Raw genomic sequence first — 15,365 nt, 5'->3', positions numbered from 1 at the left:
AATTTCTTGCAAATTATCGTACCTTGTCGCTGTTTTTTCCTTAGTTCATTTTTTTATAGTGCCTATTCATTTTAATATTTCCTCAACTTTACATAATATTATGACGACTAGACAAGAAATATGCGAAAGACAGTACACAATTCACTATCATAACATACTATATTATAAGGTACACCATGATTTCTAACTTGAATAGCCTACAAAATAACAAGACGAACAATTTGCTTCCTCTCGATTATAAATTTTGAAATTTTGAAAAGCAATCTGGCTATTATTATGAGTGGAAGAAATAAAAATAAATTGTAAAATACTAAAAAATATTACTGAAAGACAAATTTTTCACACAAAGGGTGAGCCCGGATAGTTTACTATAAATTTATTTACTTAAACCTATAAAAGACAATAGTAGAAACATATCAACAGTCATCAAATGTGAATTACCAGACATTATATCAAAGAGGGATTAAATCAGAGATCTAACGACAAAGGCCCCCGTAGGGAGGTAGCGCCGTCAGTCCACCGGGGCACTTTAGGCATTACTTAGGATCTTTGCAGCGTCCCTTCGGCCCCTAGCTGCACCCACTTTCGTTCCTTTTACTGTACCTCCGTTCATATTCTCTTTCTTCCATCTTAGTTTCCACCCTTTTCTAACAATTGTTTCATACTGCAACTGTGAGGTTTTCCTCCTGTTACACCTTTGATAGCTTTTACTCTCAATTTCCCTTTCAGAGCTGAATGACCTCATAGGTCCCAGAGCTTGACCTTTTGACCTAAATTCTATATTCCAATTCCAACAACAAAAGCGGATAAAAAAAGAGAAGTTCATATCAACGGCACAAAAACAATGTGCAATACCGAAAAAACCCTGTTAAGACCACAGACTCAATGTCAAGCAAACAGAGGTTACAACCGGTCGAACAGGATCGCACACGACAAACTTTGTTCAATAAAAATGTTAATTTATGGTACGCTTTTATTCGCTTGCACAAGGAATAAGAATTTATTTTTTAATCAGAGCCAGTTCCATATGATTATCAACCAGGTCGACAGTATCGAAACTTCTCGAATTTATTCTAAAATAAAATTCAGAATTTCCTTCTATTCTACATAACTGTCAGTTCCGGATTATCGGTATCAATGACGGCTGTGCCAGAGATAATATTCAAATTTAACCTCACTCTTATAATAAATAATTTCATAATTACTTTTTTAACCAATTCCGTCACTAACTAATAGTCTTCAGAAGGCAACAAAATGGTTTTGTACATTGGCCTCCATCAAGGAAGTAATTTGAAAAATATTCCTATTAAAAAAATCTGGAAACATATTCAATTCAATCGTTTACCCTAAAATGTACCAGTACTCAACACGTATTTTATTTTTGTTACTACAATGTTTATACTACCAATATATTACTGAACATCCAAATATTTGGAGGGAAAAATTATTTTTCCTCGGACCTGGAAATAATGTCAACAACGCAAAATCTTAATCCTCATTACTTTGATATTTTGTAAAAAGCTTGTAAATGTGAATGCAAAACTATATAAAACGCATCAATATACGAGAGAGAGAGAGAGAGAGAGAGAGAGAGAGAGAGAGAGAGAGAGAGAGAGAGAGAGACTTTAAACGTTTGTAAAAATGTGCTCGGTACATGCTTCACTTTTGATTGCAAGAGGGCAGAAGCGGTATGTATTCAGTTTTAATGAACTAAAGTTTGCGGTTGAGAATCAAAACGAAGTTTTGTTCCATTCAACGCACAAAACCTTTGACATTACTGCATCTGAAATATTAACGCTTTCATTTCACTTTCGTCTCTTTTAAGCATTCCAGCCTTCTAACTCTCGCCTGTTCATCAGCCCTATATTAATGCTTATCATCCCAAACACAAGGATACTACAAACAAATGTTCATTAAGTTTTTTGTCAAGAGTGAAGATGTAATCTGGTGATTACATTAAGATGCTCCTCTGACACACAGTAATGAGCTTTCCTAGTTAAGCCCCGTGTGCCGTAGCATGTGACCTTGTTCCCTAAAAGGGTAGCCAAATCTGCGGAATGTTTCTTCATAATTAAAGCAAATGTCCGATCTCCTGGTTTTCTTGTCTCTTTTTCAGGTGAATTAACAATGTCTATTCTAATGATTTATCGTTCAGATTCCATTGCAACCAACAAGCCCAGAAATTAACTGCTTAGCAGTATCGTAACAGACAGAACTGAAAAAAAGCATAGTCATCACATTGGTCAATTTTTTTTTTTTACCTCCAGAGAACTCCTCATTCTCAAATAAATTCCATAATTCTAAGGACTTCGACAACTTCAATTACTCCACAATTAAAAACGCTTTAATATACACAAAAGTACCATATAATAAAAATATAAAAATAAAGAGGACACTAATTCCATCACTTGAGGCCCTCCCAAAAGAAGTACCCTCTAATTTTCATTAATTTTGTCTCAACCTACTTATTCGTTCATTTCTACCTGTTTTATGGAATGGTATACGAATTCACCTCTAGAGCACACGGCGTCAAAATATGTATCAGCCTACGCAAGAGAAGGAAACCAAAGGCTAAAGCCATCTGTAACAGAAGGACCTTCGAGAATATAGAGAAAATGTTTACAATTCTCCTTTTCATATGATGCGAAGCTACCTTAATTAGCTTTCAAAATATAAGCATCGTCGCAGGTTACAGAGAGAGAGAGAGAGAGAGAGAGAGAGAGAGAGAGAGAGAGAGAGAGAGAGAGAGTTACTTTACGAATTTCTACCGTCACAAACTCAGGATGGGAATAGCTACAAAAACAAGACACAATCAAAATAGTACATGCAAGGGGAGTACTCAATTGAGGCTTTTATACAAAACTGTATTAACCGATACAAAATAGAAAGAGAAATCAGCGAAACTAACAGAATGCACTTTCAAAATACTATGGTTCTCTCTCTCTCTCTCTCTCTCTCTCTCTCTCTCTCTCTCTCTCTCTCTCTCTCTCTCTCTCGTCCAAAATGCTAATGGATTACGTACGCAAGCACCAGGTCCTCGGCTGTCCAGTCACCATCCTAATTAAAATGCCTCCTGTCAAAAATATATAAATCAATAAATATATAAATATATAAATAAATAAACAAATGCGGAAAACAAACCAAAGGCCAATTAAACTGATCCCTTATCACTTGGACAAAAAGCTGAAGGAGAATCCTTGGGCCAAAAGATAAAACAAACTAGCAATGTGCAAGGAGACAAAATAAACATTACAAGCCAAGAGTGCACCTATATCAGTCTTATGTGACAAGCTTAGGCAAACAAATGTAAACTAGAATCAAATTATTTTATTTTAGAACGCATTATGAGTAAGAGACATGTTTTAGTTAGCTAGTATTTGTACGATCATTTTTATAACTGCTCATATCACAGATTTGTTTTAACGGACTAATATTTAAACACACGTTTTAAAAGCTCTCCGTGTAAAATCAACATGAACCCATATTCTAAATATAGTTCTTGAACGTTTAATTCTAAATAGCTGTACCTACAAGTAGTTAATTGGAACAATAAGAATATAAGCATTTAATAAGGCAATATTTCTTGTTGCTCAAGGTAGGCTAAGCATGTTAATATAATAAATGGAAAATATTTACGTCAGAACAAAGCATTTCCATTTGGTTGATAAATGAATATTTGGTAATACACTTCAGCAGAAGTACGAATGAATTCTGGTTCCTAGTGTCCTCCAAAGCAAGTAAATTAACATGGATTAAATTAACAAGCAAAGGAAGATCTTTGATGGCTAAGCAATGTGATATATTATATATACACATATATACATACATATATATATATACATACATACATATACATACATACATACACACACACACACACACACACACACATATATATATAATAAATATATATATATATATATATATATATATATATATATATATATATATATATATATATATATATATATATATATATATATATCAACACCTGCACTGAGCCTACAGAGGCCCATGAGGACTTTAACATTAACTAATATATATATATATATATATATATATATATATATATATATATATATATATATATATATATATACAATAAAATTGTGACACCAGGGATTTCGTGAAATCCCTGAAGTTTCAGGGAATTCGTGAGATCACCAATTCACTTAGGAACCCTTGATCCCAGAGGGGCTAGTAATAAACACGGCAAAACAGTGATTCATTTGCACTGTTTCTCCGCGTTTAGTACTAGCCCTCGGGGATCAAATGTCCCTAAGTGAATTGGAGATTTCACGAATTCCCAGAAAACTTCAGGGATTTCGTGAAATCCCTGGTTTCACAGTTTCACTGTAACATTATGTATGTATGTATGTATGTATGTATGTATGTATGTATGTATGTATGTATGTATGTATATATATATATATGTATATGTATATATATATATATATATATATATATATATATATATATATATATATATATATATATATATATATATATATATATATCACACATTATAGGTGAAAAATAAGAATAGGGTGTAGGTCCTACCGGTTTCGACTTTATTTCCAAGCCATTGATAGGACTGATACAGAGTGTGTAAGTCACAAATATATACACAAAAATGATACACAAAAATATCTCAGGCCGGTGTCCAGTCTTTAAAACTCATTTGGCTAAAAATCACAATAGACTTCAGGGGACATTGCTGATAAACAAAACCCCACCTCAGAAACCTGAGAATGGTGTCATGCAAGGATAATCATAACATTACTACCCTCACTGTGTTTACAAATATGATAATTATTTTCATACATCTCTACTGCCTACCTAAAGTTTAAACAATTTACAAATTTCTTTTGATATTAAAGGATCAAGTTTATACATCCCTTGACTGATATTCATATTATGGTTGTAACTTTCTTTTTAAGCTAGATTCAATGATGTTCCAGCAGTGCATTATTAGAATATACAATCCTTTTTGCCCCTTCCCAGTTGATAGCATGATTGTTCTCACTAACATGTACAAATATACCACTGTTCCTTGTGCAAGGAGACACATTTCTTATGTTGTTCAATTCTTTTTTCAGTGCTTTCCCGGTTTGGACAATATAAAAGTTGTCACAAGTCGGAATTTTATATCCACACCCTTTTATTGTCTTTTCTTTTATTTTTCATTGTTGTATTGTTCTTAAATCGACAAACACCAAAATTCTTAAGAAGATATAGGGATATCTTTCATACTATTATTATAAGGCAGAACAAGCAAAATTTTTGTGTTTTAGGTTCTTTCTGGTTTTGATACATAGTCTTTTTACGCTTCAAATGCACTTTTTAACACACTATCAGGATATTTCAATTTTTGCCTGCATTCCTAATCTTATCTATTTCATCATCAATATATTCAGGGCTACATACCCTTAATGCTCTTAAAAACATAGATGAAAACACTGACTTTTAACCTTATTGCTTTGTCCAGAATAGAAATTTTTTTTTTGGAAAGCACTGGAAAAAGGATTGAACAACACAAGAAATGTGTGAGATATGGAACAGTGGTAATTTGTTTTTAAACAATCATGCTCTCAACTGGGAAGGGGCAAAAAGGATTGTATATTTAATAATGCACTGGAAAGGAACATCATTGAATCTAGCTTCATAAAAGAAAGTTACAACCATAATATGAATATCAGTCAAGGGATGTATAAACTTGATCCTTTAATATCAAAAGAAATTTGTAAATTATTTAAACTTTAAGGTAGGCAGTAGAGATGTATGAAAATAGGATTATCATATTTATAAACACAGTATAGGGTAGTAATGTTAATGACATACATATCCATGACACACACACATATGGATCTGAGGTGGGGTATGGTCTGTTTATCAGCAATGTCCCCTAGAGTCTATTATGATTTTTAGCCAAATGAGTTTTAAAGGCCACTCCTACCCCGACACCGGCCTGAGTGGGGATATAGCCTCTAACGGTTGTGTATGTTCGTCAGTACTGTTCTTGTAGTATATATATTTGTGACTTCTACACTACATATCAGTCCATCATCAATGGCTTGGAAATAAAGTCGAAACCGGTCAGGACCTACACCCCGTTTCTTATTTTTCACCTGTGGTAATGTGTGATAAATGAATCACGTACAAAAGTGATAATAATCATCATATATATATATATATATATATATATATATATATATATATATATATATATATATATAATAATATATCTGAATTTACATGCGTAAGAACACAAAAATGATAAAAATATCTGCTATGTCCAGTCTATGAAAATGAAGGAGCTATTAGTTAAAGAAAGAAAAAGACAGAAAGAGAATGGGCAGCATGGATAATCATCCTGGTCAACTACGCACACTGTGTTAAGGGTCAGTGATTATCCCACTAACTCTTATCTCTTTATCTCACACGTTGCTAGCATCCCTCCAGACACTAATGACGGCCGTTCTTAACAGGAAGAGCAGCCGGAGGTTTGGATGAAGTTTGCCACCTGATTGAAGAGGTGGAACTCTCCATAGGTAACTTCCCAAGGAGACACCAGTTTTCTCGGATCCGAAGACGACGGACAGACAAATATCCACTCAACTTTTATTATTTTTTCTTTATTTTCATTCGTTTAGAAATTCCTAATCAAATCGCTTAAATAATGAAATATACGTACGATTTATATTTCGGGGGCTTTTGGTACATCTTTAGATATCTCTTTGGCTTCAGTACATGGTAATTACAGGCAGAATATTTTCACAAGACACTTCAAAGACCAGATTTTTGGTTCAAAAAGTTTCTTGGTCAGTACACTTGTGGACTGCCCACGGCTTCCTGCCTTGTAATGTGCGTTCTGTAACCCTTTCTCCCTATACATATGAAAGAAATTTTTTTGTCATAAGCTATTTTAAGGACACTACACAACATACTCTTGTTTCCTTGTAATTTGTTTTATAAACATCCACTCTAATGGTGCGCAAGAACGTGTGTTTGTATGTATGTATGTAATGTATGCATGTATATGTATGTATATGTATGCGTATGTATATATGTATATATATATATATATATATATATATATATATATATATATATATATATATATATATATATATATATATATATATATATATATATATATATATAATCTGCCTTTCACCCATTACACCCTATATACCTAACCACCTATTTATCTATCTATACACAAATATATATGCATACATGTACACACACACACACACATATATATATATATATATATATATATATATATATATATATATATATATATATATATCTATAGAACATTGTTTTTTCCAGGTTCTTAATCTTCTCAGGAATGTTCCTAAAGTAAACAAAAAAAAATGCGAAATTTTCATCGGCACAATCGAGTTTTCTGTACAGCGTACAACCCTTTTAAGCTTTCGGCCAGGGCCCTGAAATTTTTCATTTTACGGCCCTTGAAATTTTCAGCCACGGCCCGGTGGTGGCCTGTGTTGTTGCCACATATAGCGATGACAGACGCACAGTTACTCTTAAATAAAATAAAAATTGACTGAGGCTAGAGGGCTGCAATTTGGTATGTTTGATGATTGGAGGGTGGATGATCAACATACCAATTTGCACCCTCTGGATAGCTAAATCTGCGGACGGACAGAAAAAGCCATCTCAATAGTTTCTCTTATAGAAAACTAAAACCTAATACCCCAAAGGGAATAAATGTAGAAAATGTTGTCTGAAAGTGCTTTGTCTCGATACTAAATTTCCGTGAATCGAATTCCAACATTCCACCATTCACCCAAAGAAGTGGTCACGTGGTTAGGACGTTCGCATCACAGACAAAAGGTCAGCTTTTAATTCCCAATGTGCCCTTGCTGACTCAGAGAACCATGAATGGGAATTAGGGGGAGGGGGGTTATCAACCAGAATGTTATCAGCAAGGGCAAAAGGGTCATGAACAAGAGAAAACTAACAAAAGAGGTTTTGTGGTTCATTTTTTATATATATGGGATATTATATGACTTTATATATATTGCCGCATAGATGATATCTTATATATATATAGGAAGTCAAATATAAAAATACATCATTTGGGCTGCATATATATATCAGTATATATATATCGCCAAGTTATATATATATATATGAATTTATATATATATTTCTCTACATATACATATACTGGGTGTTAATGTGGATCATCCACAGAACAAATGGACAATTATGGTTTTCCATATAGCCTATCTCCAAGTACATTATTTTAAGTTTTTATTAAGCTATTTTTCATTTTACATTTCTTGTATTTTCAGACTGAGCGACGAAGTTAGATAAAGCCATGGATAACGACTCTGAGGAAATCAGATGGATTGACCGAATCCGGGCTATAACCGTCAGAGGGGCCAGGGATGCTGGCGCATCCTTCATTTCACGTTCCTGGATAGCTAAATACATTAAAAGAGATGAATCCTTTGTTAAAAGAAACTGGAAATCCATATGCCTGTCATCGCAAAAAGAGTGAGAATCTTGGAAGGCCTGAAGTCCTTTCTCAGGAGTCTAAAGACATCATAGCTGAGGCAGTGGGTAGACCAAGAGTCTGCGACGTAAATTGACGCTTAAGCTAGAAACAAAAAGGGGAAAGAAGAGAAGTTTCAGTGCTGTATATTGTGAGTTGAAAAAATCTGGTATCAACCCATTTCATGTTATCAGCAAGGCCAACATCACTCACCAAAATAGAAAGACTGTTCATGGTTTTGTGGTTCATTTCTTAAAGACTGGGATGAATGACTTTCTGCATTTTGTCCATCAGATCAATTCTTCATTTATTCAGTCAGGAAGTCAAACCTTAAAAAGGACATCATTTCGGCTGCAAAGTTGGATGATATCAGCGATGATGCACTTTTTTTCTTTTGAAATTTCCTGAATTTTTGGAATTTTTTCTGTCTCACAGCCAAACGGTTAATGATGGATCATCACAGAAAAGGACAATCATGGAATTGATACTTCAGAGAAACTGTGCTTACTGGTTGGTATTTCCTTTCCTCATAGATCCTGAAAATGTGTTATCTGTTGAAGAAGTCACATTTTTGCATGATAAGGAACCATGTTTCAAGGCTCTTTCAGACACAGGAGCTGCTTCAAAACAGTGGTATCGATTTCTTCTCGGGTCATGTGTATTTCCAGGAGCTCCCTGACCTTTGTTGTGTTTTGAAAACATTGTAGTATCTTAAAGGATCGTTTTGTGTGTATTGAACTATGATGGTACATCCATTTGCCTCGACGACCTGCGACTAGAGGTGACCAAAATAGGGAAATGGGTTTCAGTCTCAGCTTTTTGCGATTTGCTGAAATCATACCCCTCAAGAGTGCAGGCTGTGGCAGGCAGATGGAGGCCACACAAAATATTAAATACTCAGAGAGAAGCTTAAATAAATATCTGTTCTGAATTACTTTTGTTTTTGTCCATATCAATTTTAGTTTATTCTGTAGAGGGGCTCTAATTTATATATAACATATATATATATATATATATATATATATATATATATATATATATATATATATATATATATATATATATATATATATATATATATATATATATATATATATATATATATATTGTATATATACAAGATGAAGCAATAAGCATAAAAATGAAATTCATTTACTGCACTTCGAGGGAACTCTCCTTTATTCCTCAGAATACAAATCAGGAAGGAGATGGTTCCTTCGAAAGCAAAATAATTGTATTTTCGTGTTTTGCCGGCTTGACTCAAATTTAATTTAGTACCCAAGGAAAAAAACGATATATATATATATATATATATATATATATATATATATATATATATATATATATATATATATATATATATATGTATAATATATACATATATATAAATATATAACGTGTTTATATATATAAATATATAACGTGTTTATATATATTTATATATATATATATATATATATATATATATATATATATATATATATATATATATATATATATATATATATATATATATACTATATATATATATAGGGAACAGTCTGCACATGGAAAAGTCAGTTCTTTGCCTTATCAAAGATGTATACGCTTTGCATTTGTCTCATTTAGCTCTTAGATAGAAAGGGCCAGGGCATGATACATCAAACCAAAGCAAAAAAATAAGTTTAAAAAAAGCGACTGCATTACTACGGCATGACGTTACGTAGATAAGCCGTCTGTAATCGGACATGTCAGTAGGGTATCAGTCAAACAAATACCCTGAATGTCTAGATCGGAAGAGAGATAGTTACCTGCAGGCGCTGTGAATATGCCTTTAAAACTTTTACTTAAATTCCTCTAGACTTCCATGTGATCTGAGATGAGAGGCTTTTTTTTTTTTAGGAAATCGTCATTTTTCCGACCTTGTTTAAAAATAACAAACTAGTTACATCTAAAATGGATACTTATAAATTAAGAGAGAGAGAGAGAGCTTACTGCATTTTTGGACAACATAAAAATTATGTAATTCTGAATAAGTTACGTATAAGAAATTCAATTTACAACTGCTTCGTCTAGCACATGTGTGCCTTGGCAAGGAGTCTTAAGAAATCTTAACACATATTACAACCATTTGAAAGAACTTACTACGTGAATAGTAATTGAGATGTTAATGATTACATAATACTCAAGAATTTCCAACAGCAACGTTCAACTGATGGTCACAGAGAGAGAGAGAGAGAGAGAGAGAGAGAGAGAGAGAGAGAGAGTTAGGGGGAGTTATCACGCAAACTTGAAACACTACAGGGTTTTCTTGCCAGACGATGATTTACTTCGCAACTCTTTGTGATAACGACGACAAAAAAAAAAGAAGTTAATTGTTCAGTTCCTTGCTTCTCCTTCCTAAACCTCCCTTAAGACTTTTTCGCCATTTTATTATCTCAGTTCTCTCTTCCCAAGGCCATTATCAAACCGCAGGAGTTTTCAAAGACTCCGAGCTAAGTACTTTAAAGTACAACGTGCAAAAAGCTACAAGAATAGAGGAAATTTCATTTCAAAAATAAGTAAATAAATATAATAAATAAAAATACACAGGTAAATCGTGAATAAGCAAAAAGAATAAGAATAAGGAATGGAGATGACGAAGAAAATAACTTCTAGGGAAAAAATGAGGAAAAATACACAATTTAGCACTAAAGTAAAGTACAGAAGAAAAAAAAGGGATAATTCCCCCAAAGTAAAACAAGAATAGAAAACAATTTGCGGTAAAGTAAAGGAAACGAACGGAGGAAGAACAAAAGGAAGAACAATTACGACATAATTTCCTCAAGGTCAACCAACCACGGTCAATCTTTGGAATCCTCTTTTCATGGGATGAGTAAAGCACGAGTAGGCGGCGTGTCCTACGGCCGATGCAATCAGTTGCCAATGCTGAAGGATGTCTGATACCGAATCCTTACCTTTCAAAACTATACATTATTATATATATATATATATATATATATATATATATATATATATATATATATATATATATATATATATATATATATTTATTAGCTGAAGCCACTGGAAAAGTTCAAAATGAAATGACAGAGCGCCGAGTACTTTCGTGTATTTTTAACGCATCTTCAGTTCACAAAGCATGTGTATATAATATATATATATATATATATATATATATATATATATATATATATATATATATATATATATACATATATATACACATACACATATATATACACACACGCATGTATATATATATATATAATATATATATATATATATATATATATATATATATATATATATATATATATATATATATATATATATATATATATATATATATATATATATATATAATCTTTTAAGCTTGAAAACACACATTAGTCAAAATTTTTTTTTTTTTTTACCGATTACTAGAGCAAGCTCCCTCTACATGCAATTACCGGTGAATTTTGTAACTATAGCTGGAAAGAACAATATATTTCATCATAAAAGGTCTGTTGAAAAGTGGATAAAACTCACCCTCTCTTTTTCTCTCTCTATGAGTGATCGTATCTATATTTTATGTAATGAATGACGCGCATGAAAACATCTCTTTAAATCAACAGAATACAAACCACAATACAAATTCCTGTTTCACATTTCGACCTTTCAGTATGACCTTGGCCATGGCTGCTCAATGGCTTGATACGCGGAGCATGCATTCGTGTCTTTATATCATACAGTTCAAAGTTATGGCAGGAGTAAATTCACTGGCGTAATAAGCATCCACATATGAAGTCTCCATACAGTTCAAAAGTTATAGTCCGGGAAAACTCCTGTTCGACCTTGACCCTTGGAAGCAACAAATATAATGCTGCATACCCATCTATGTTAGTTGATAAATACATGAGGTTTGAGGTCTTTCCTTTCAAAGATACTAAAATTACATTTTGAGGTCTTTCCCTTCAAAGATACTAAAATTATATTTTGAGGTCTTTCCCTTCAAAGGTACTAAAATTTTCAAAGATACTAAAATAATATTTTGATATCTTTCCCTTCACAGATACTAAAATTATATTTTGAGGTCTTTCCCTTCAAAGGTACTAAAATTTTCAAAGATACTAAAATAATATTTTGATATCTTTCCTTTCAAAGATATTAAATTACATTAACTTAAATCTCATAACTCAGAAGAGGTAAGAAAGACACTCCACTCTCGAAAATGTATTTTTTACTATTCTATGCCAGAAATAACACGAAAAGCTTCTATATCAACGCTAACAGCTTCAATGAAGATATTCAGTCATTTTAATAATCCTTAGCTATAATGTACTCAACAGCCCCGATAAAAAGAGGAAACAAATCAGTCCAACATGATGAAGACTGGTCCCAACAGACGCAGCTTGAACTCTGCGGTGTTTGACCTTGAAGCATGACAACAACAACATAAACATTACAACAACAACAACATAAACAGAAGACTGCTTGCTGAGGACTCTTATTCTCACCCGAAGACGCCGCAGAGTGCCCTGACAGTAATAACTGGGTGCAACGCTTTACCAGTGGTCGTTATGCATTACAAATGAACTGACTCATACAAAGGATCCTAAGCCTTACTCTAAACCGACGGCAACCCGTATTTTATTCAGTTCATGAGCCGTGACTTTTAAATTGTCTTTTTTTCCCCCCCTCCTTTTTTTTGCGAGGGTACAGGAAGACTGTTACCTGATTAGCACGGGGCCTTGTGTGTTCCAGAGTGGGATCCAGCGGTTTCCAGATTCCGATCTGGATTGATCTAAAGTGATCCTCTCCCTTTGTGGGATTGCAAGGACATCCCGTACTCTACGGCAGGGAGGGGCTTAAAGGGAGAGTCCACCGACCTCACACCAAAGCAGAGGAAAATATTTCGCATATTCATCAGAAAGTATCGGCATAATTCAGTACAATATTAACATCAAACATTAAATCTTTCAATACCGAAATTATATATTATTTATTTACCTGATATGTCTAATGGCATATCTGTCACAACTAATGCTAACCTTTCGGTATTGAATCGATGATGAATTCCCTTTCTAAAACAAATTATATAAATATAAACATGAATAGAAATATATAAATATAAATATATATATATATATATATAGATAGATAGATAGATAGATAGATAGATAGATAGATAGATAGATAGATAGATATATGTACATATGTATATATAATGTGTTTACATATATATACATAGTATATATAATACACACACATATATATATACATAATATATATATATATATATATATATATATATATATATATATATATATATATATATATATATATATATATATATATAAGGTGAGTGTATTCACATACAATCATTAGTCTCTGCGGCACGAAAAGCCCATACCTACAGTTACAAAATGAACAAAACTCCTAAAATCAGAATAGAATTAAAACCTGCTGGCAGGTTGTTCCAGCGTTATACGGCCAAAACGGTTTTGCATGCCTTCAGAGCTGACGGTTTAAATACTAAAAAATTATAAAGATACATCCAAAAAAATAATAATACACTACTGCTGTCACTACCAACATCAATATTAATACTAATACTAATACTAATAATAACACATAATAACAATTTTATTCATTCGTCCACCAATGATTCTAAGCTTAAACACGGCAACTGGGAAACAGAATATTCACTAAAAAGCTGTGCTGTCCTTTGACTTTATATTTTTAATTCTTCGGCCTTCAATATAGTTGTAGCATTTTGTTTCTATAATAAAACTCTACCTACATCAGGATAGCACCCATGTTTCTCGAGCGAAAGGCAAAGGCGATGAAAGCAGCCCACTTTTAAATTCCATCAAACTTTCTCAATATCATAAAGTTAAGGAAAACTTTCCATAGGAAATTATCAAGAATGACTACCGAGATTTTTGTATTGGGGTACACAGCTCTTGAGAGCGTTCAGTGTTACGGTAAAGGGAGCGTGAAAATGTCGTGTGGTGGGCAACGTAGAAGAACGTATTACAGATAATATGTTAACTGACAGCTGTGCGGAAGAGAGCACTAGAAAACGTATTACGTCGACGAGGCAAGGATGGCGTATATATTAAAGACAGCCCAAATTAAATGGACAACTACCTAGAAAAACGTAATAACGCATGTAGTTGATACCATGCAAGACTGCACGGAAGAATGGATTACGAAAGTAACCGGCGTGAATGTAATGCGAAAGGCTGCACTGAAGAACGTGTAACAGAAAATTGCGATGACACAGTACCACGCAATACTTCTCAAAAAATAAAAAAAACTACTCTGACTTTTCTTGCCCTCTATCTAACAATATTATCATTATTAACAGAAACTTGAGAAACCGCCATCAAAAGAAAAATCCTTCCATAAAATCTGTTTCATTGCAATAATAATAATACTACTAAATACTTTAAAGAGTGGGAAGCATTCAAGGGCTAACCTTGAATAAAAACGGGTTTAGTTCAATGCTCGAGCAAGAACGAAACAAGGTTGTGGTCATAAGTAGAAAATTAAGCCACTTAATCTGATCAGCCATAAAATAAAGTAGGAACAGCGTTCAGATAATAAATCCTGGGAGGATGCTGAAAGTAATTTTGCTAACTGGCAAGATATCTCTATTAGGTTTCTCACGAAAATATAGCTATTATTATAAGTTTTCTGAGAGAGACCGACAGAGAGCATCCTTAATAACAGCTATTGTAGGACACGGACAAAAAGAGACAAAGTGTTCTCTGCAAAACGCAGATTATGCTAATGCTCACACGCACACCCACACACACGTACAAAGTGTGTGAGAGAGAGAGAGAGAGAGAGAGAGAGAGAGAGAGAG

General features: G+C 33.1%; 1 protein-coding gene across 1 annotated transcript in view; it reads right to left on the bottom strand.

The window, feature by feature from the left end:
• Positions 1-15,365, bottom strand: part of LOC136847412 (uncharacterized) — a 654,742-nt gene that overhangs the window by 559,364 nt on the left and 80,013 nt on the right. The gene's annotated exons all lie outside the window — the stretch shown is intronic.

Source organism: Macrobrachium rosenbergii, chromosome 16 (genome assembly GCF_040412425.1).
Source record: "Macrobrachium rosenbergii isolate ZJJX-2024 chromosome 16, ASM4041242v1, whole genome shotgun sequence".
Lineage (NCBI taxonomy): Eukaryota > Metazoa > Arthropoda > Malacostraca > Decapoda > Palaemonidae > Macrobrachium > Macrobrachium rosenbergii.
The sequence above is the reverse complement of the archived record's forward strand: the minus strand, read 5'-3'. Positions and strand labels throughout refer to the sequence as shown.